Source organism: Microtus ochrogaster, unplaced genomic scaffold (genome assembly GCF_000317375.1).
Source record: "Microtus ochrogaster isolate Prairie Vole_2 unplaced genomic scaffold, MicOch1.0 UNK1, whole genome shotgun sequence".
Classification (NCBI taxonomy): Eukaryota; Metazoa; Chordata; class Mammalia; order Rodentia; family Cricetidae; genus Microtus; species Microtus ochrogaster.
Window position 1 is genome coordinate 31,388,170 of NW_004949099.1, and position 23,289 is coordinate 31,411,458.

Consider the following 23,289-nt stretch of genomic DNA (forward strand, 5'->3'; position numbering starts at 1 on the left):
CGCCATTTTCCTGATGTGGTTTCCCAGTATTACTGTGATGTCTGGCCAGCAGAAGCTCTTTGGAGAGAAACACTAGGCTTTGACTGGGCTTAACTGACGCTGGGCTCTCAGAAAGAAGCCTTGGTTCTTCTGGCCATGCCAAGCACACTCAACTTTAGAACCAGACATGCTAGGAAACAGACCCCAGATGTGGAGCCAAGCGTACCTCCTGGCCCCTGCTACCATCATTACAAACCAAATTCCCAGGAAACAGTCCACAATCCCCATCCCTGAAGGTTTCAGGAGTCTGTGCAAAAGCCTGGGGAGAAACGAGACTGGGCTCCATCCAGGGACATCTGGCCTGAACAAACAGCTTGGAATGATTTCCAAACATCTTGTTCTTGATAAAGACTCGCCTTTTGCCAACCAATTCTCCCTTCAAACTCCGTAGTTCATTCTATGTGGTTACGACTCCTTTATCCCAAATGCCACGGTCCTTGTGAAAGAACCGCAGGATAATTTTCTGCGGGTGAGCTCTTAACTCCACCCCGCCTGTGCCATCTTAACCCTGCAACGGAGGCTCCCCAGCGAGCTTGGCATTCTCTCACTTCCTGAAATTCAGGGTTTCCCAAGGTCAGACACAATGCCAGCCAGCGCAGTTTCTTCATGATGGTGTCATGACCTCCCAGGAGTCCTGCTGCAGTCTCGCCGGGAGCCCTCTGGTGCACTTTGAGTGCTTGGCAAATTTGAAGCCATAGCACAGCCGGAGGTCACAGGCTGCTCCAGGGGCTTTCCTCCATGCACATTCTTTTCTGAGAATCTCATTGATTGATCCCCAAAAACTGATTGTGAAAAGAAAAAAAAGTTAACCATAAAAGAGCTGAGATGAGACTCGTCGAAAGATCTTCACTTAAAAGCGCGCAGGAATATCTTGGAAGACAGGCAGATCAAAATTTACAGGGAGAAACTGGCGGCCAAGTACCCCTGGATCTCAGGGGTAGAGTCCACGCAGTGCTGCATCAGGGATCCCTGCATCAAGTTTTGTGAAGACTTGCAACCAAGGCACTCATATTTAGTTGCAAATTAGAGTAACGAGTGCACATAATTAAAAATAAAATCCCCCTCTCCCCAAGGTGGCTAAAAAGGGAAAAAAAAAATCTTTTCTCTGCCTCATTTCCCCAAGGACCGCTTTGGGGTCTTGTGGTCACCACCCTTTAACAAATGAGCATGGAATGATTTCGCCACCTCTGATTTCCTGGAAGTTAGCGTGTAGAATTGGAGTTATTTCTTCTTTAAATATTTATTCAAATTTTGCAATGAAACCATCTAAGCCGTAGCTCCTCGCAGGAGCGTTTGAGCTGCAAAATCACCTCCTCCTCACAGAGATTACGTTCTTTCTGTGGGAGCTGTGGGGATTTGTGGTGTACAGGGAATGGCCCTTTCTCTGTTCTGCCAAGCATGAGGGTACAGCTTGTAATGTTCTTCTTCATCCAGTGTTGCCAGGATCTGCAGCCATCCCTTCTTTCTCTCGTGATGTTATCACAAGCGTCTCGGCTCCTTCCATCGTTGTCAACAATTATCTTTCTGTGAGTGTGTGTGTGTGTGTGTGTGTGTGTGTGTGTGTGTATGGCCGCAGGGAATCAGAAGAGGCCGTCGCATTCCCCAGAACTAGAGATACACATGGTTGTGAGCTGCCATGTGGGTGCTGGGAACTGAACACCATCCCTGCAGGAGCCTTTGGCTCCACTGGCTTATTCTCCACTGTGTTCCAGCTTGAAATATAATTGGCTTCTGGTCTTGGCTTTTAATTTTCTTCCTTTCTTTCTTCCTTCCTTTTTCTTTTTTTTTTTCTGCTTACATTGGGATCATTTTACTGTTGTTTTTTTCTAAATATTAAGATGGAAGCTTAAATTGTTTATTCAAAACTTTTCTTCTGTTCCTGAATTCTCTAAACATTTCTTTCTTGGCTCTCCTTTATCTACATTCCACACATTTGATAAACTGTTTTTATTTTTGCTCAGTTCAAAATTGCTCTACCTCTCTATAAAATGTGTATCTTGTGGTGGTTGGGTAGAATTTTTATGCGCCAGTTAGATCTGTCGATATCCCTGTCCATATCCTCTGGACCCTCACCAACTTTGTTTTCAGACTGGTCAATGCTGATAGAATTGACATTTCCAAGTAAAACTGGAAACTTGTTTATTAATCCTTCATTTCTATCTTTCATTTTTTTGGCAAATTGGCTCGATATCGGGCAGTGCTTCCCTTTGCTGCAGGGAGCTTGTTTTACTCTGAACTCTGGTGTCAACGCAGCCACTAGTGTTCCCATGCTCAGTGTTCTCCATTATTTCCTTATGCTCTCTTTGCGTTGTTACCATTATATTGCCTGTGTTTTCAAATCCATTCTGACAACCTGACTTTTAAATGACTGCTTTAGAAGGCTTACATTTATATATCTAGATTTAGATTTACAATTTTGCATTTGATGCTGTCCATTGCATTTCTTTATTCCTTCTTTACAACTTTCTTTTAGTGTATCTTAATATTTTAAATATTTAATTTACTTATTATGGTTTGAATAGCTCGCTCCGCTTTTTTTATTTTGTTCTGTTTTTCTTGTTATTTTTCTTAGTGCTTTCAGTAAACATGTTTAACTTTAAATTCTATGTTAAAGGAGTGCTTTAAAATTAACAGAGATGTTAGTAAATTCTATGTTGAAGGAGTGCTTTAAAATTAAGAGAGATGTTACCTGAGTACCAAGAGCTTCATTAGGTCATGCCATGGTTTCTACCTTCAAACACAGCATTTTAAGAACTGAAAAAGAAAGACACTGCACTCATGTTTGCTATTTCTATTGTTCTCCTTCGTCTCTGATGTAAGTTCCACTTTGGTGTCCTCTCTCTACCCAAACTTTTTACAGCATTCTTTCGGTGCAAGTCTGCTGGTGACAATTAACTTCCTTTTTCTCTATGAACGTCTCTCTCTCTCTCTCTCTCTCTCTCTCTCTCTCTCTCTCTCTCTCTCTCTCCTTCCCAAAAGCCAATTTACCTTATATGGAATTCTGGATGGACAACCTTTCTTTCAATCCTTTTTTCACCCTAAGCTTTGTGAGAAAGTACCTTGTACATGGTACAGAGACTGTGTGCACACCTCTGTCCTCCAAGAAAGCTTGGGTGCTGTCATTGCTACTAAGCCTTTTACATCAGGCTCATGCCCATTTATGATGGTATTACATCCTAAAAGTTTCATCGTGCACTGAAAGTGTCGTAAGTATCCATTTGATGGCACAAGAGATTTGAAACATGATAGGTCAAGCCATCCTAAGAAAGAAGTTTTCCATATATTTCCCAAATGGAGGAAATGCTAACTCTCAAGTAAACTTAGTGAAAATAAGGGTATGTATTTTCCCACCGGATTCCCGGGCTTCTGAATTTAGTTAGCCATTGCATAGCAACCGTTTCCAAATGTTAGCTCCTAGTAGACGAGCCCAACATAGCAGAGATTTCACCCCATGCCCAGACTTTCTGATTCAGCACACTTGGCATGGTGGCGAGTGATAAGCATTTCCACAGCTTCCACGTGACTCTAAAACTGCTGTCAGAGGCCCACACTGAAAAACAAAACTACACAACAATAAAAGAAAAAAAAACCTGGCAAGATGAAGGAAGCATTATTTATCTTCCATTTGCTATGGCAATTATTTGAACTTACCAGCTCAATTCTGAAACTGTGACTTGGTTTGACCCTTGCCTCTCCTTTTCTGGGAAGGCTTACCCTGTCATAAATCCATGGCCGTAGCTGCCAGAATGGGCAGGCTGGCCAAGCCAGAGCAAACTCAACCACTCTCATAATCTCTGGGGACCATGCCGGCGCTGATGCGCTTGCAGGCGAGTTAACCATTGTGTGAGCTATTTTTTCACCTTCAGTTAATATATAAAAGTTGTAGGTACCACTGATCCGCTGTCGTGAAGGAACTAAAGAAAAGTTGTTCCCACTTCCTAGTGACTTCCGCTGAGAGCTGGCGTCACCGACAGCACAGGTTCAGTCTGATAATGTGGAAGCCCCTTCGGCCTCACGGTACTCCGTACCCAGTCTGCACACGCTCTCAAACTGCTAGCAGGGGGCCTCGATCACCCAACCCAATCAGCTGAGAATTAGAAACCTGACCCTCCATCAGCCCCTTTGTGATCCGCTGTCCTCTAGAGCGCCCCCCCCCCCCCGGCTCACAGTCACCCCTTCCTCTGGGGTTTGTGTCTTTCTCCTCATTCCACTCCCCTGCAGCATGCATCTCTGTGGGAACCGCAAATTCCTCTTATTACACCGAGAAGCTTTTCTCTTGTTTGTGGAAACTAGGCACTAGCCCAGACCTACGCCCTGGAGGCTCAATTCTGTCCCCTCAGGAGACTTATAAACCTCATTTCCCCCAAAGGCCCAATCCATTCTAAGTAAAAACTTCTGTAACAATTGCTAAAAACAAAACATCTCTTCAGTTTTGTAACATGTAAGCCAGAAAAGACACATCATTTTTGCAAATTTCAAGGTTACTTCTAATAAAAGGGAAGCCTGATACAAAAGAATCTACTAGTGTAGTTTGCTGTAAATGTTACCTCAGATAGACTTGGGAAGAGAGTCTCACCATTCTCCTCCTCTACGGCGTGATTTCATGGCGACTGACCCAATGGTGAACTCGTGCATGTTCTCTTTTCCTGCTCCTCTCACAGAATATTTTGGGAGCCCATCATTCTTAACCCTTCACCTGAGCTGAACTTCCGGCATTCACAACCTCTGCTCTTGTATATGTCACAAAGCACACGAGTTGACACAGAATCACCTCGTCCATAGAGACTGCTAGGTGAAAGCATTTATCCCACAATCCTAATGACCTGAAGTTTGATTCCAGAATCAAACTTAACCAACTCTAAAAAGTCCCCCCCACACACACACACATCCCATGGCATGCATGCCTACATGAAGCTACACAGTCACATAGACACACACACCTCTGTTGTCTTAATCACTTTTCTATAGCTGTCAAGAGACACCATGACCAAAGTAATTTATAGAAGCAAGAGTTTATTGGAGTCTTAAAGTTTCAGAGGGTGACTGCATCACCATCATGATGGGGAACATGATAGCAAGGAGACAGGCATGGTGGCAGTAGCTTAACGTTTACATCTTGAACAAACAACCACCAAGAGGCAGAAAGAAAACTAAGTGGGAAACGCCATGGGCTTTTAAAATCCCAAGTCCATCTCCAGTGACACAGCTCCTCTAACAAGGCCATATCCCCTAGTCCTTCCCAAATAATTCTACCAACTTGGAACCAAGTATTCAAACATGAACCTATGGGGGCCATCCTTATTCAAACCACCAGATTTGTGCTGAGATGTATTTCTTAAAGACAACAAATACATGGATTTTGTTTCTTGACCCAGTTAGCCAGCCTGTCTTTAAGTAAAGAATAAAGGCCATTAATTGTCATGATTTTCACTGTTTCAGGATGGACTCGACTGGGGTGACAAGAGACTGAAGAAATGACAGATATGAGTATAGAAAAGCTGGGGTTGGGACCAGGAACTCTGATGGAGACACGCCAGCAGCCTGGAACCTCAGTGCACGAGGAGCTGAATTAGGAGACATATTGATTATGTTCACAGGAAATAGGAGGAAGACTCGCTAATCTCAGTAGCCAACTAGTCTTTATTTCAACTTGGCATAAGCTAGAGTAATCCAAGGGGACTGCCAACTTCTGGTTCAGTTTCCTTTGTTCTGAGTCTCCTTGTTCCTCAAAATACCAAGTCATTTCATATCCTATCATGCCTCACCAATATCCAGGCTTGACTCGAGATTTACAGGAGAGCAGAGTATATGAAATATGCACAAATACACATGATATGAATTTGTCTAGACACACCTTGTTTTGCAGGTCTCTATTAAATACCATCAAAACACTATTTTGAATCTCTGCAAGTTCCATAACTTAGTGGTTGTATGAAATTTCAATTCATTGAAGTTCCATCGTTTATTAAGCTCTGATGTTGGGCATTTAGGTTATTTCCAGTTTTCCTTGGATTTAAATGAAACTTGTTAAAACACTGAATTTGGGAGCTACATTTGGCCATCTAACCAACTATGCCAATTCTCCAGATTCCGAATGGACATTATCATCACCCAAGAGGAAGGTTCTCACAATGGCGCTGGGTTAGCTCCAAAAACTCAAATCTCACGAGCAAAGAGCTGTTGTATAATGCTTTTAAAATTTGCTTCTCACCAATTCATCTAGCTAGTCAATTAATCTATATTTTTATGGTTTATTTTACTTCAGTATGCACATGCCCCGTGTTCAACAGGAAAGCAGCGTAGCCTCCGAACAGAACAGCGTAACCTCAGAAAAACCAGCATAGCCTTGGAACAGCTCCTCAGCTCTTAGACGGTTGCAGGTCTAGGTGCAGAAAAGGGCATTGGAAGGAGACTGGGGAAAACCAAAGTGAGCTTAAAGGATAAGAAGTAAGATAATATTTATCACAGGACAGGAAGCCTGCATCTGTAATTAGCTCTGGCGGTCATGGCAATCAAAGTATAACTAAAGCGCATTGGAAGAAGAAAGACCATTAGCTAAAAAGAAGGAAAACAGGACAGAACATTTGGCTTGGGGGCTTTTTGTTGTTGTTCTACTTCCTTAAATGGTTTCAGTTTTGGATTTTTGAGACAGTTTTATGATGTAGCCGGAGTTGGCCCCGGAACCCAGGATGTGGCCAAGATGACTCTGAATCCCAGCTTCTAGTCTTAGTCAGCTGGCTAAGGATCTTTTGCTTTATCTGGATAAAGGGAAATGGAGGTCTGGCCGGAGCCATTCAAACGCTGCCCTGAGTTTAGCTGCAGTGAGCTGTGGTCACAGGCAGGTGGGGCGGTGCTCAGCCACACCCGCAAATATGAGAGCCCACAAGCATTTTACCACGCTGTGCCAGACTCAGGTTTTGAGGCCCTTGAGGCCCTTGGCCCTGGGCTCTGAGACCCTAAAGATTTGACAGTTCCCTGGAAGGCTTTTGGTCACTAGGTCCAGAATAATATTCTCCACTGGCTCCTCACAGTTTTTTGCTTTTTCTTTTCTCTTCTTCTTCTTCTTCTTCTTCTTCTTCTTCTTCTTCTTCTTCTTCTTCTTCTTCTTCTTCTTCTTCTTCTTCTTCTTTTTTGTCATTTTTACAAGATTCTTTAATTAAATTTTGGTTAGCATACAAACTTGGAGTTTCACTATGACATGTTCGTACAAATATTTACTCTTTTCTTATTAACGCCCTGCTGTCTCCCCCTGTCCCGCTCTCCTCTTTTTGCTGGCCTCCTTCCCTTCAAATGCCGGCTTCGGTCTCCACTCTCTCTTCGTCCCTGTCCCTTCTATTTTGCTCTTGCGCCTCTTGAACTGTTCAGCTGGTTACCTGACGCTGACGCCTCCCACAACTCAGAGGCTGCCACTAGGCCTGCTCAGAGTGCCCACGTCCGCCAGGGCTGCATTCGGGAGCCAGGCGTGAGCACGAATTGCCTATTGCTATAGGACTCTGGGCTGTTCAGGAGTAGGAAAGCAGGCTCAGTAGGGGTCGGTTCACTCAGGCATGAGCCCAGGCATGACGGGATCCTGGTCCTCGGCCATTTCAGCTGTGGAGTCCATACAGGGAGTGGCCTAGGAAGACAGGACTAGAGCCGAGAAAGCAGGCTGCCCGACAGAGCCCAGAAAGGAGCTTGCAGGCGCCAACCCAGAGACAGCCTCCAGGGTCGCTGCAGCTTCTTGAGCTGGCAAACTCTCCTTGCTGTTTTCACTGCTTGCATCCCTATAGCTTAGCCACCGCTGTCCCTGCTGCGTTGCTGCCTGTGCCAGTCATGGGCGTCGCTGCAGCGACTCTGCCATCTCTGCTGCTTTTTTTCTTTGAGTCACCAACTTAGCCCATTCTACGGAAAATAGAAAATAAGTAAATAAATAAAATGTAAAGAAAGGAAAAGAGTGAGAGAGATAAAAGAACATTCGAGAAAAGCCTTTTAGTGGACTTCAGTGGTGAGCCCAAGTGGTTCGGTTACATAGCTCAAGGCCGCTTTGGACCAATAAACTCTTAGCACCAATCGCAGTTACCTGGGCTTATGACTGGAATCAATCCCAGCCTCCACTATTAGAACTGAGACTCTCCACCTGGAGCAGGGCTCCCCTTCAGGCCTAGGCAGCTATGGTACCAGGGTCATCTAGTGATCATCAAGGTTTTTGATAACTAAACCCATAGCTCAGATGGTTTAAAACAGCCTGGCCAGGGTGGTGGCTTCAGAAGCCAGGCATCAGCTGTCGTCAGTCTCTGGGTAGCCGTCTCTGGGGCTCTAGGGAGTGTTCAGCAGCTGGTGCTGGCTTGAGCTTAGTGAGGTTGGCTCTTGGCCTTTTCCCGCAGAGTTCCAAGGGGAAGTCCAGCAGCTGCTAATTAGGCAGTCCAAGCACCCCATCCCCGGTGTCTGTGTTTATTTATAGGAAAATGAACATCAATCAAAAGTATTTACAAAATAGACTTAAAGGGCTTATTGTTAACACCAACAGAGACTTTGAAAAACAGATTTAGGCAGTGTTTTAACCATGCCCAGTGCCCAGGGAGAGATGGTTCTTCATGTGTCTCAGGATGACACCCGTTAACTATCATGCCCCACTACCGTCCTTCCTCTCTGTCTCTCTCTGTCTCTCTCTCTCCTTCCCTCTCTCCCTCCCTCCCTCCTTCCTTCTTTTTCTCCCTCTTCCTTGTCTCTCCCAGGCCCTCTCATGTACCCTGCTAGCCCCAATCTCACTAAACAGACAAGGGTGACACTGAGTTTCTGATTCTTGTGCCTCCTTCCAAGCGCTGGAAGAGCCACCATGCCAGTTTATGCGATGCTGAGGGCCCAACCCAGGGCCTCACGCATACTAAGCAAGCCCTCTACCAACCAAGCGACACCACCCAGCCTCTAGCTAGTTTCTTGAGAAATTGGAACCCATAATTATTAGGGATAGTCTGTGAGGATGGGCTCTCAGACACCTCCAGAAAGGTCCGGAGAGAGGAAAGCACCTACACGGACAAGGCACTGACATTGTCCATGGGTCAGGGGTCAGGTTTAGAAGATGGTTCAGGAACTGATGGCTTGATGGCCCCGGAGAACTTTTCAGACAAGGAAGCTCGTTTTCTCACAGGCCCTGCATCCTAATTCTGGGTCCTGATTTTCTTGTCTGTTTTCAGATGCTTCATCCATTCCTTTTTCTTTTTCATCACCTGGGAACTTGATGAAACTCATCTAATGATACGTACCCTGCTGGAGCTTCCCAAGGCCATTGTACTATCTTCATCTTGGGTGATGCGTTTTCTTTGAGATTTCATCCAATAAAAGTAACGAAAAGGGGAAAAAATAACCCTGGCTTCCATTCCTCCTTGTGGCTTACAAAAGTCTTGGCATTCCTAAAGTAACGCTGCTCTAAGGTGCTGGCCCAGCCACAGGTGCAATGGCTCCGGGCTGGTGGTTACTGAGCTCCCCTCAGCTAGGATTTTGAGCTTTTGTTTTGTTTTTTTTTTTTCTTTGCTTTAAGCTATGAACTTCACGTCTGCTTTATTTTAAGTGTGTAAGTGTTAAGGCTGAAGGTTTTCTGTTTGTTTTGGAAAGGCACAAGGAGATGGAAATATGTGTGTGTATACAACTGTGCTGCACTTCAATGACATGGGTCAATGTTTCCTACATTTCTGAATGGAGGATTTATGGAGACGCCTTTCGTGTCTTCCCGTAGTTTGCTTTGTGACTGTCTTCAGGGGTGTTTGAAAAGCATGACTCTCTGTATATTTAATAACTTTTCTAATCCCCCCTTTGAGGGTTCTGTCATTTGGGGACATGTCTGGAAATTACTACCCTTCAACATTATATAAAGATTCATCTCAGTTCACGGCCACTGTGATTTGGAAAGATCTTCAAAGGTCCACGTGTTGAAGAATTGGTCACCCGTGCCTGTGGTGTTACTGGAGATGGCAGCACTTTTAACCCCGGCAGCCCCGAACAAGGGAGTCATACAAGAGAGGCATGCCCTTGAGGGAGGTCCTGGAACCCCAACTCTCTCCTGTTCTCTTTGCTTCCTTGCAGCAGACAGTAAACCGCCTTCTCATCCTGACCTCCCACCATGCTGAGCTTTTCCATCACAGCCTCAACACCAGGACTAAGGACTGCGCATGAGCTACAATGAACATTTCCTCTTTTTAAGTTGATTTCCTCGTGTATTTTGCCACAGTGACAGAAAGCTGGTTAGCAAGAACATCATGGTTTTGAGTTTTATATTTAAAACTCGAGTCAACTTAACGCTGGCATGACATAGCAATCTACATATAGCCTTTAAAAAATAGTCACCCAGGCAAACTTTGCTCCTAATATCCTGATAGGTTTATCTCCACCCAACTCTGAACTTAAGTAAATCCTACTAATATGTTTCCATATCCAAGCTATATACTGCTTCACATCTATTAATAAAATCCCCCCTCATTGTTCGTACATAACAATTCTTAGCTGGCAGCAATTTTGTGGAGTAATGAAAAGGAATGTGTTGTTTATTATCTTCTTAAGATTTAGCCTAAGCCCTTTAGATAAATGAACTATTCTCTCATTAATAGTCATAAATTTGGAGCCACCCCAAGAGACCACTGGGTCTTGTGTCTAATTTCAGCCTAAAAGGATGTATTAAGAATGTCTCTGAACCTGTAAATCAGTCAGCTGCCAACATTTAATTGGGTTAGATCTAACACTCGTGCTCTGGAGGTCAACTCATTTAGTACCTGAATGTACATTTTTTGCAGTTCATTTATCTTGGAAGTTTCATTAGGAAATGATATTGCTGAAAATTAATCATTTTATGGGTGAATTCCTGGGAGGTTTCCCGGTCACGGCGGGAGAATGTAAACACTTGCTCAGGACACTGTCTCAGTCACTGCAGCTACCTTGATGGTTCAGAAGTCTGTGGCCTTAGCTCCTGCTAGGCGAAGGCTTCCATCCTATCAGAACCGTTTCCTGAAGCCTGCTCAGATGGGCTTCTTTGTTCCATCTGTGTGAAACTGAGTAGGTGTCTTGTCAGGAGCAAGTCCTGTCAGCTTCCGGGAGATAACAAGACTGTCTCTGACACTTTGGATCTAAGACGAACTTCAGTTCAGCCCCAGCCCTTACTACATTTTACCTTCTACCCACACCTTGAGATGTGTTCAACGAAAGACATGTTTCCTGCGTCACTGCTACCTTACAGGACATCTTTATGCAAATTGGGCCAGAAGACCATATATCCAGACTCACCATCTTTTTAATTTTTCATTATTTTTATCATGTTTCAATAGATTTTGATGATGTTCTTTTTCCCTCCCCCATCTCCTCCCAGATTTTACCCCATCCCTACCCACCCAGTTTCATGTTCTTTTTCTATCTTAAAGACACACAAAACAAAATAAACACCCATGTGCACCTTCACATGCACACGTGCGTGCACATGCAAACACACACACACACACACCAGGAAGGCCATTTTGTATTGGCTAACTACTCCTGAGCATGAGGTTGGAGGTGGCATGTGGTTGTTACACTCAGTGTTAGCTGCCGAGAGAAGAAAGGCATGTTTTCTCCATTGTTACCATTTTAAACACAGCAGTAGGGGTAGGTATAACCCCTTGTTCTCTAGTCAGTCTCAATTACATCCAGCACCAAAAAGAAACTTTTTCCTCCAAACCTACTATCTGAATTTTACCCTTCTAGGTAATCCAGATAAATGGAATCACTTCGTATTTCTCTTTTGATAACTGGCTTACTTCGCTTTGCAGCATGTTCCCAGAATTCATCTGTGTTCTGGTATGTATCAAAACTTCCTTCCTTTTTAAGAATCAATGATATTGCTTTGTGTGACACACCACATTTTACTTTCCTATTTCTTCCTGGTTTGGGCTATAGCAAACATGGGAACATAAATCCGTCTTCAAGACCTTGCTTTCTGGTATGTGGGCTATGCACCCACAAATGCTATTTGCTGGGCCATTTGGGAGTTACGTCTAAATTTTTGGTGAGCTGCCATACTGTTTTGCAGCCACATTGTCACCTGACACTCCCACCAGTGAAGTGCGGGATCAAAGCCATTCTGCAACCTTGCCAACACCTGCTGCTTCCCCGAATTGTTGTGGGTTTTTTTTTTTTAAATAGTAGACACCCTAGTGGGTGTGACTAGTATCTCATGTGGTTTGACTTGTATTTCCTTAATAATTAGTGACACTGAACATTTCGTTCAGATACTTTAAGCAATTTTATATTTTCTTTGAGATATAAATATCAATCAAGTTCTTTTCACATTTTTTAACAAATTACTTCTTTTAATATTGAATTGTAGTTCTTTATACATGCTAGATTTTCTTATTACATATGTGAAATGAAAATAATTTCACCTCATAGACTGGTTTTCATTCCAATATGCATGTTCTTTAGTGTGGAGACATTTTAAGTTTTGATAAAGTTCAATCTACCTACTTTTGACCTTTGTTTTCTGTGCCAAGAAAATCATTATTAAATCCAAAGTCTTGATTTTTTTTACCTTTTCTTCTCAAATTTTATAGTAGAGCATTATGTTTAGATTTTGCTGCAGTAAGAATGTAAAATACCCTTCACAGACTCCTTTTGAAAATTTGGTCTCAGACTCCTGGTGCTGTTTGAAAAGCTATGGAATATTTAGGAGTTGTGATCTTACTGGAAGACATGTAACACTGGAATACAGGAATTGGGGTTTATGGCAGGCCCTGATATGGTCCCCATCTTTTCTTCCTGTTCTTCCAACATTGGGGTGGGGGTGGGGGAACCAGTCCCAAGTTTCTATACCACGGGACTGCCAGAGAGCAGGTTTTCTCTGCCATGATGGACTATAACCACAGGTCAGAATAAACCCTTCATTTGCTTGTCAGTGAAGAAAAACAGCTAATACAGGAAATGACACCAAAAGTGGGGTCGCCACTCTAACTCCCTGACTATGTGTTTCGAAGGCCTTTGGAACCGGTTTGTGGAAGGACTACAGAAAAGTTTGGTCCTAGGGGCTGAACAACCACTAAATGTTACAAGCAGAGCTCAGCAGATCATTCTGGTCGGATCTTGGGAGATCAGAATGTTGACAGAAATGTGGTCAGTAAATACTTCTAGGTTTCAGAAGGGAAAAGGACTTTATCAGGAACTGAGCCAGAAGCCCCTTACATTTTAGGCAAGAATGTGCATGTGTTCTGCCTGTGTCCTGAAACTTTTCTTAAGGATTAATGCAAAAGTCATGGACTAAGTTGTTTAGACAATGAAATTTCAAGACACTGTAACACCGAGGCTGTTGTATGTTTACTGCGCACTACTGTTAGGTTTATAGTAATACAAAGCAAACAGATGTGAAAAAGTATACTTTGTAGAGAATATGGGTATGAATGAGGTTAGAGTTGCAGGATGCTATTGACACACTTACTATTCTTGAAGACAATATCTTTAAGGCAGACACTAGCACCTTGTACCAGAACAAAGGAAAGACACTTTGCTGGCAAGACCTGCTCATCTACAGATTCTGGTTGCAATGATACATATTTGTTTGAAAAGCTTCTACTTTAAAAGAGAGTGCCTGGAGAGAGTCTCCAGATCATCTTGCTTGAACTAGGCCCTATAGGGAAATGTTTTCCATATTCAGGTAGGCAAACACTTGGAGGCAACTATAGCTGTTCCTGGGGTGTAAGGCTCCATCTCAAGCTGGCAACGGAATTTCATATTGTCTTCCATATGGTGCTGGGTTTGCAAGTATGAAGATATAAATATGAGTGGGCAATTCAGTTTGTACCATCCTTAGGCCAGGTAGTGTGAAGCAGGGTATGGTCCCCTGTATGGAGCTCTTGAGTTGACAGTGTTGAATCTGTGAAGGCCGGGATCTCAGGATATGGAAGAGGCCAGGAGTGTGGGATAAGTTCCAGGAACCAAATAGAGCCTGCCCAAGAAAGAGGCAGTATGTGTGTGTGTATGTAGCAGAGACAGAGGACGATCAGTTCTAGGTCCCAGATGAGGTTAAACAGTTTGCTATTTGTCTTACTTTGGTTCACTTTCATTGATAGCCCCTGTTTCTCCTCAGGAAAGTTTGGCCCATACCATTATTTGATGGAAATCTATGATTTTTAAGAAATTATTAGCCAGGGGCATACAATTAAGAGAAAACCTTACATCTAAGAAAGGCTTTTAGGACTTTGGACTTTTGAATAACAATAGAACCACAAGGCTGTTGGGACTTTAGAAGTTGGACCGAATGCATTTTTGAATTATGAGATGACCATGAGCATGTAGAGGCAAGGGGCAGAATGTTATGGTTTGTATGTGAAATGGCCCCCTTGGGTTCATGTGTTTAAACATTTGGTTCTCAGATGGTGGAGTTGTTTTGCAAGGCTGTGGAACATTTAGGATATGGGGCCTAAGTCAAGGAATTGGGTCATGGGAGAGTAGCCCTTGAGGTTTTACAGCCGGAGCCCACTTCCTCTTCGCACTCACCTCGTGATCTGTCAAGATGTAAGGAGGTCCAGAGAGTTAAAGCCACAATACTAGTGCCACGGAGCAGCTGGTGCTGTGCCTTCCCCATCGAGTTGGACTGCATGATCCGCTACCAACTGTGGGTCAGGATAAATCCTTCATCCACTAACTTAGGATTGTTTGCTATTTGGTATATCATGGCAAGATAAGAAGTAACTGATATCAGTCTTCAGTCTCTTCTAAGTAAAACTTTGTCCCAGGACAAAGCATGAACTTTTGTACAGCATGCAGAACTTCATTTTTTTTTTGTCTGTAGATATCCATTTTTCAAACACCAAAATTTGTTGGGAAGACTCTTCTTTCTCCCTGGAATGTTAAAAGTTATTGGATATTGTACTTCAGGGGTAAGAATAGAAATCCCCGGGAAAAAACCCTGAAGAACAGCATCCAAAAAGACCTATCTGTCCATCCCCGGGGCACCACTTGTGCCAGAGGCATCCAGGCCACTGAGAACAGTCAGCTCTCTGTCTGCTACTTACCAGATGATGCACAGGTGACATCTATCCTATTCATCTTTATGATAAACATGCCACTTTAATGAAATCATACTATAATATTTGAAAGTTACATTTGACCCTTGAAATATGAGTAGTTTGGTTTTTTACAGATTGCCTTAGGCATGGCATTGTGAACTCTCTGTGGTTCATGTCTGATGGGTGCCATGAAGAATGCTTAGCTTTATTTGTTACTCTTGCTATGAAGGGTAATGAAGACCTGGTTTCTCCACCATGCATAGGCTGCACCTCTCTGGCATCAGGCCTGGACCAAATGTCATCGCCAAGTACTGTGTGTTTTATTTCAACACTGTAAGCAGTCATCTTTGGCTGATATTTATGACTTCTCTTTACCTGAGTCTACTGGTCCTTAGAGACTTTAAGGTGAACATACCATTCAGCTGTCGCAACTGCAGATCTTTCTGGCATCTTTTTGAGTACGTGGTATATCTAGTCCTATATTGGTAGGTGGTGTCAACATTCTTTAAAATGAAAGGAGGTTTGCTAATAAACAGTCATTCTTTGGTTGCATGGGGAGTTTGTCCAGGAGTCTGCCACTAGATGCCCAAGTAAGCAAATGCTCAAGTCTCTTATACAAAATGACATAGTATATGCATATGTATATATCTTCCAACATACTTCAAATCATCTCTAGATGACTTACAGTAGTAGTGTAATTGTGTTTTATTTTCAGAAAAAATAATAAGAGAAAAGGTATGATTATGTTGTATTTGTTATTGACAAATTACTTTTTCTGACATTAATAATCCACTGTTAGTTGAATCTTCAGAAGAATCAACAGATACAAGGACTTTGTTTTTTGAAATATCTGTATCTATGTGACAACCAAGAACATATTTGCTATGTATAGAAACCTCTTTCAAAATGCTTTAAGTAAAACATTGATTTTTTACTGTCACATTAGCCCAAAGAAAGGCTGGGTCTTAAAAGATATTATCAGGCCTCTCTTGCTCCCTGTTGTCATAAGGAGTGGGGCTCCTTGTTTGTCCTGGCTGCCCCGCTAGCTTACACCCAAAATAATCACTCAGAAACTGTATTCATTTAAACACTGCCTGGCCCATTAGCTCTAGCCTCTTATTGGTTAACTCTCACAACTTGATTCAACCCATTTCTAATAATCTTTATGTCACCACGAGGTCGTGGCTTACCGGGAAAGATTCAGCATGTCTGACTCTGTTGACTCTATGGCAGGTCTCTCTGCCTGCCTTCTTTCTTCCAGCATTCTGTTCTGTCTACGCCACCCACCTAAGGGCTGCCCTATCAAAAGGCCAAGGCAGCTTCTTTATTCAACCAATGAAAGCAAGACATCCTACACCACCCTGTCTCTGCCGATAGCTTTCTTTATGCTGTCTGCATACTAAGCACATTTTTTCCATCAGGTAGCAACTTGGTCCCTAGAGAGATTATGTGTTAGCCAACTCTTAAGAGATCAAGAACATCTCTTCTCTAGTGACTTGAACTAAACATGAGAACATGCTATTCCTGGCCTGTCTTAACCTATATGCAACAGCTCTAGACAAATCAGTTCAATAGAAGGAGGCCCCATTCTGGTGGGCAGGCAGGTCTAGATCACTCGGGTTTCAAAATGGTAGGGCAGAGTCATCAAGCTAAACTCCATATGAAAGTCTATCAAAGATGGGATTGGAAACTGTAGACAAAATAGTTAAAAGAAATACTGGTCAGAGACAAATTATTTAATTTTAAAGATGCCTAAAATAACTCCCAAACAATTTCACCAAAGTGTAGGAATCTCATTCAATGTTCTCCATGTGAGTTCTCTTTGAAGACACCCCAGGATAGAGAACTCGTGGTGTCCAATCAGCTTCCATTTCAGTGTGGCATGGTATCTTTTCACTATGCCAAATCTTTTTCTAATTTCTAAAACATTGTCTCAATTCCCTCCATCCTAACTTTTTAAGAAAAAAAAAAAAACAAAAACATGATTTCACCTTCCCTGAAGAGGGCTTTGTCCATTTCCTTTAAGTTTTCCGATTTTATGGAGTACAAGTTTTCGAAGTATAACCTGATGATTATCTGGATTTCCTCCATGTCTATTATTATGCCTCCCTTTTCATTTCAGATTTTGTTAATTTGGATATTCTCTCTCTGCCTTGTGGTTAGTTTGAACAGGGTTTGTCTATTTTGTTGATTTTCTTGAAGAGCCAACTCTTGTGTTCTTTGAAGTGTTTGAAGCAATCTCAGCATGTCCTTTATAGTCTACTTCCCAGTGGATTTTGAAGCTTCCTGATTCCGTCTGCATCATAGACAAGCACAGTCGTCCACTGCAGGGAGTTGCACTAGCCACCTGAGCATCACACGCCGTCAGACAATTCCTCCCTATGTATTATGCAATTAGAAACTTAATGACTCGGGTATTCAAAATTGTTTCTGAATATTAGTTAAAACCTGCTTGCTTGGTTTAACTTTTACCAGTGAGCATGGTGCTTGCTGCTCCAAAGTGGTTTAACTTTTACCAGTGAGCATGGTAACTTTGGTTAATATTAAGCTCAACATTGTAATCAGTCCTGTCAGATTATTTACAAAATTTATAAATAATCACTACAAGAGCTCTTAGGATTGATTTTTATCAACACTGTCCCATGTCACAGCTTAGGCTCAGCTCAGGTAGCTGGAAAAGATCTCACAGCTCAGGAGTGTCTTAGTTGCTCTTTCTCCTGCGACAGAATACTTGACAGAGAAAAGAGGATTATTTGGGCCCACACTTCAGATGGATCCATCTATCTAGGTGAGGAAGGCCTGGAGTGAAAAGACTCAACATAGGAGGACAGGAGCTTGCAATGTGGTTTGTTTCTATTTTGACAATTCAAGGAGCAGAGAACTTAGCCAGAACTTGAAAGGAACAAGGCCCTCAAAGCTGCTTACAGCTGCTCACTTCTGCTCGCTAGGGCCTGTTGTCCATGTGCCACATCTCCCGAACCAATGCCACCTGCTGGACACTGGGTGTCTCACATACAAGCCTGAGGGGCACAAGTTAAACTTAATCTCCAGTGATATGTGATGAACTTAGTGCTTGAGTTCCGGCAACACTGACTCTGAAGCCAGGCTCTTCCCTCACACCTCAGGCTGTGGGGGAGGTCAGTGGAGGCTATCAGCTCCTCCTTGTTTGAGCCCTACTCCTACTCTGTGCACACGTTCCAGCTGAAATGAATGTGGTGCTCTTATTATGGGCAGTTTCTACAACAAGCCTAGTACTCCTGTTTGCCTGTCTGCAAGGATAGCTTTAGATGGGGACCAAATTTGGGAAACTTGGATTTCAAGAGTTTCCAAGTTGAAATGACTCAGTGTGCATAGTTGTTTCTACCAACAATATGATTAACCCTTCATGGGGTATGGAATTCAGATATGTGTTAGGCATGAGTGTCTCTGCAAATCTAGATAGATAGATAGATAGATAGATAGATAGATAGATAGATAGATAGATAGATAGATAGATAGATAGATAGATGATAGATATGTAAGCATACATACATATATACATTCCTTATAATACATGAGTGTGTGTGTGTGTATTCCTTTTCTGATTTGAACTCCGTTCCTTGATAAGAATCTTGAAGAATTGGGTGATTGAACAGGACTGTATTTCAAGTGCTTCCTGAAGCTTCCCTCTGTGCTGAGACTAAGCAATTCATCCAAACAAAGAGAAATAATTGCCAAACCACTCACCTATTTTTCTCCAGTGCCATTGAAAGGAAAAAAAAAAAAGGCTGCCTCATTACATTGTTATCTAGAATTTCCTAGAGTACTTTATCATAAAATTGAGGCCCGTCTGAAGTAGCTTCAGTTTTTCCTCTTAGGTAGGTTTATTTGTCATCCTCCACTAGAAAGGAACTGAGCTGGCCTGGCTTTGCTTCCTCTCCTCTCGCTCAGTCGTCTGTTCTCCCTCTACGACGCTCACAAATGGTGACACGCTTTTGCAAATGATAACAATTTCTTTAATTAGGAGCTGAAATTGTTTAGATCGTATCAGTATTGGCATCGTACAGTTCTCAGCATGTGCTGGTGTCTCCCCCCACCCCATAAAACAGCCAGTCATTTCCTCGATTCTTATCTTCCACGTTCCTTCAAATAATCGGTCTGTTTCATCTAAGTTATCAAATTTATGAGGTTAGAGTTGTTCAAGTATTGTTTTATTATGTTCGCAGTGTCCCCCCCAGCTTGAGCTCAGTCCCCCTGGGTGCTGGATTACAGATGTGCGCCACTGACTGAGCTTCTTATGCCCACAGAATCAGCAGCGATTGTCCCTCATTTCTCTGGCCGCTTTCTATGTCAGAATTTTTCATGGTTAACCTGGCTAAAAGGGAGTTTTATTAATCTTTTCACTGTCGTCTTTAGTTTTGTGGACTTTTCTCTCTGTTGTTTTCAAGTTCTTTGATGCCTGTCCTGGTTTTGTTACTGATTTTCTTCTGCTTGTTTTAGGTTTCTATTGCTCTTCTTACACATCTTGTTAGATATATCCCTCTCTATCACACTCACCCAGAGACCTACATTTCCTTAAGCACCCCTTTGCGTTGTATTTCACAAATTCTAAAAAAGCTGTCTTTATTTCCACTTAGCTCAAAATATTTTTATTTCATTAGAGATTTCTCCTCCTATTCAGATTTTAGCAAGAAACATGTTTAATCTCCAAATTATTTGAGAAATTTCCAGCTATCTTTCTGGTATTGATTTCTAGTTAATTTTATTGTGGTCTGAAATCATATTTTGTATGAATGATACACTTTTAAATTTGTTCAACATGTTTTGTGGCTCAGAATGCGGCCCGTCTTACTGAATGCTCCCTGAGAGCTCGGAGGAATGTGGCTTGTGTAGCTGTTGGATGAAATGCTGCATAGAACTCAATTAGGTCCTGGTGACAGATGGCTGTTCCACTCTCGGTGTCTTGCTGATTTCCTGCCTGCTGGATCTGTCCATCCTGACAGAAGGATGGGGAAGCTGCATTTGTGGTGCTGAATCCACCTCTTTCCCCTTGCTTTCTGTTGGGTTTTCTCAATTTCTACACTAGGCTGTAAGGTATATGTTCGGGTACTATGTCTTCTTGGAAACTTGGCCATTTATCCTGATATAATGTCCTTTTTTTTTTAATCTTAGTTAACTTTCTTGATTCTAAAGTTAGCATGGTGTGAAAATAAAACTACCCCATTTTTCATGTTTAAATATTTGCTTTAATCTATATGTTTGTGTATGTCTGTATTAGTACATGTTACGGGTATCCAGGTACCTGTGGAATTCAGGACAGGGTGCTGGATTCACTGGAGCTGGACTAACAGGCAGTTGTGAGCTGCCTCACGTGGCTGCTAGAATCCCAACTCAGGTCCTTTGCAAGAGCAGCAAGTGCTCTTAAGTGCTGAGTCCCTGTCCTAGGCTAGCATGCATTTCTTTCTCCATGTATATGTTTGGTTCTTATGTTGTGTTTCTACTGAAGTGGGCTTCTACAGGAAATACACATTCAATCTTGCACCGTAGGGCTCTGGGACTGCTGTGCCTGGCGGCTATGTTTAGATCTCTTGTACTGATGCACTCAGAACGACAGAGCTTGTCCGCGCCTTTGCCTATTTGCTGTCTTTTTTAGTGGTTTCCTTTTCGTCTACCTTTTATTCTGCTTTCTCTAGTTAATATCTAGCATGTCTACAGTGCGTCTGCTTTCTTTTTTCAGTGTATCAATTCTAAATTTTTATTTCTTGAAATTATTTGGTGGTTGTCTTTATAACCACCGGCAATGAGAGGGGTCATCATGGAGCTTCCAGGCCTTCAGTACTGCTGATGCTTCCGCACAAGGGGTGTGCTTCCTGCCGTTGCTGCTAGCATGGTTTTAAACGGCTGTCCAACAGAACAAGAGAAACAACACCACACTTTTAACATTTTGTTTTCCCTTTACTAACACATTTACTTCCTTTATTGAGATCTTATATCTTTTTCTTGTCCGTGGACGGCTTCATACAACACAGATAAAGTAAAAACAAATCTATTTATTTGTGTATTACCTAAAAAAAAACAGCTTTTCATTTCTCCTTCACTTTTGAAACATAATTCTCGTCATAGTAAACTCCAGGTTGGTGGAGACTTTTTGTTCAGGTTTTTTTTTTTTTTTGTTGTTGTTGTTGTTGTTGGTTTATTTTTTTAAAATAGTTTCTTTACTCCACACTCCCTGTTTGCACCATTTCTGAGGAGTCTGACTGACTGCTGTCCTGTTCCTCTCTAATTAAGTTTTTTTTTCTTACTTCTGTTAAATTTTCCCCCTTTGTCTCTGGTTTTCTGATGTTTGAACAGGTGTAAGAATTTTTTTTTTTAATTTTGTTCCTTTTATTGTTTCTGAGTTTCGTGGATTTGAGTCTGAAGCATGTTATTGATTTTGGAAAGCTGTCATCAATTATTACATTCAGTGCTTCATCAGTTGCTCCCCTGTATCCTCAAGTTACTGTATTACCACGACACAAGCACACACAAACACACACACACACACGTGTGCGCACACACACGCAACCACACATGTACTATAGCTTTGTGATTTTCCCGTAGTCTTTTTCATTCCCTTTCCCCCTTGGCATCTCAGTTCAGGAGTTGTACTGGGAACCCCGAAAGCCCACTGGTATTTCCTCTATCACTCTTCTTCTCGCCCTTCAAAGGCTTTCAGTGGTTTTGATTTCCAGGGTTCCCCATGCGTTCTCTGCTAGAATTTTTGTTTATATCATCTAGTTTTTCTTTCATGTAGCCGCTTTGTCTCTAAAGAATAATAATGCTTTACTACTAATACAGCACGGCTATGTTTGAAACTGTGTTATAAAATTAAAAACCTAGTTGTGGAGTCTTTTGATAATCTTGGATGATGTCTAGCATCCAAAACTGTACTACTGGTAATATGTGAGGTTTCCTGTAAGAATCCATTACCTGTTAAGCTGTGTTGATCTCCTTGCTGCCCAGTAATAGCCCTGAAGACAGTTGAAGCAAATGGCCAAGTTTATGGGAAGACGGGCATTGCCCATGCATGTCGGATTCATTGTTTTCCGAAGCTGTAGCCCACAGGAGTTGGATGTGATTTCTAGTAGAGATGCAAGCTAAGACTGCTCTCTCGACTCAGTGAAAGAATCCTGTGTGCCTGTGCCCACAGGATAGTCAGCCTGTAAACCCATCAGTTGGCACATCTAGCTGGAAGCTGGAAGGCCAGAATCCTGGGCAGAGCTGACCTCCACCTCGCTTGCAGGAGTTCTTCTTTGGAATGACTGCCGTCATTCCCTTTCCAACGCTTTTCCTCTTAACGCTCTGCCCCAAATTCTCTAACCTGAAGTCCTTTGCGGCTGCTCACATGATGTTGCTCATCCTGGGAAAGAGATGCTAACTTCCTGCTCTCCTTTTCACAGCTGTGTTCTTTAAGTAATGAAAGTGTATGAGCCTGTTCTCCCTGCAGAAAGTAGCTATACATCTGTCCCCATGACCTATTTGACTGAGTCTTTTGGGAATAAGGACTGTGTCGTTTATAGAATATTTTACAACCTATTCCCTGCATCCACCAGGCAATGAGAGCTCTGTGACTATTTGCGGATATACACAAAATGGCTGAATGAGAGAACTCTGGGAGACTTAAAGGGAAAAGCTTATTTTACAGACAGATCAGCCTTAGAGACATCCTGCTCTGTCCTGCACTTCCTGCCCTTCATCAGATTCAAGAAGCAGTCATTCTCAGGGGTTACACTTGTTTTTTAATGAAAGACCAGTGGCCAAAGGAAGGTGTCCACTATCCTGAGAACAGGAAACAATCCTCAGTAGGCTTTCTTACTGAGGTGGGGGTTCCTGTCTCAGCTAAGCACAGGAGAGAAGGAAGAAAAACTTGGAGGGCGACAAACCACACCCAGAATCTCCTTTGGTCCAGCGCCATCTGGCTGAAGATAGGCACCTTGTGGTTGATGGAGGGCTGTGGGAGTCCTGATCCTGGGAGCATCCCATGGGAAATGCAGATGTGCATGTCCAGACCAGAGTCCTGCATTCCATAGCCCTGAGAAGACACACATATGACCAGGGCGTGTAGATGCCTGTTTATGCCTGAATCATAACTGGGACCACATGACCCTGAAACCCTCTAGGTGGGATACTTGCATGCTATGTACCTTCCAAACTTTTTAAACTGATAATACCAGATATTATCTTTGATCAGAAACTACTTCCACTTCAAATAGCCAATGGATAAGGGCACTTTCTA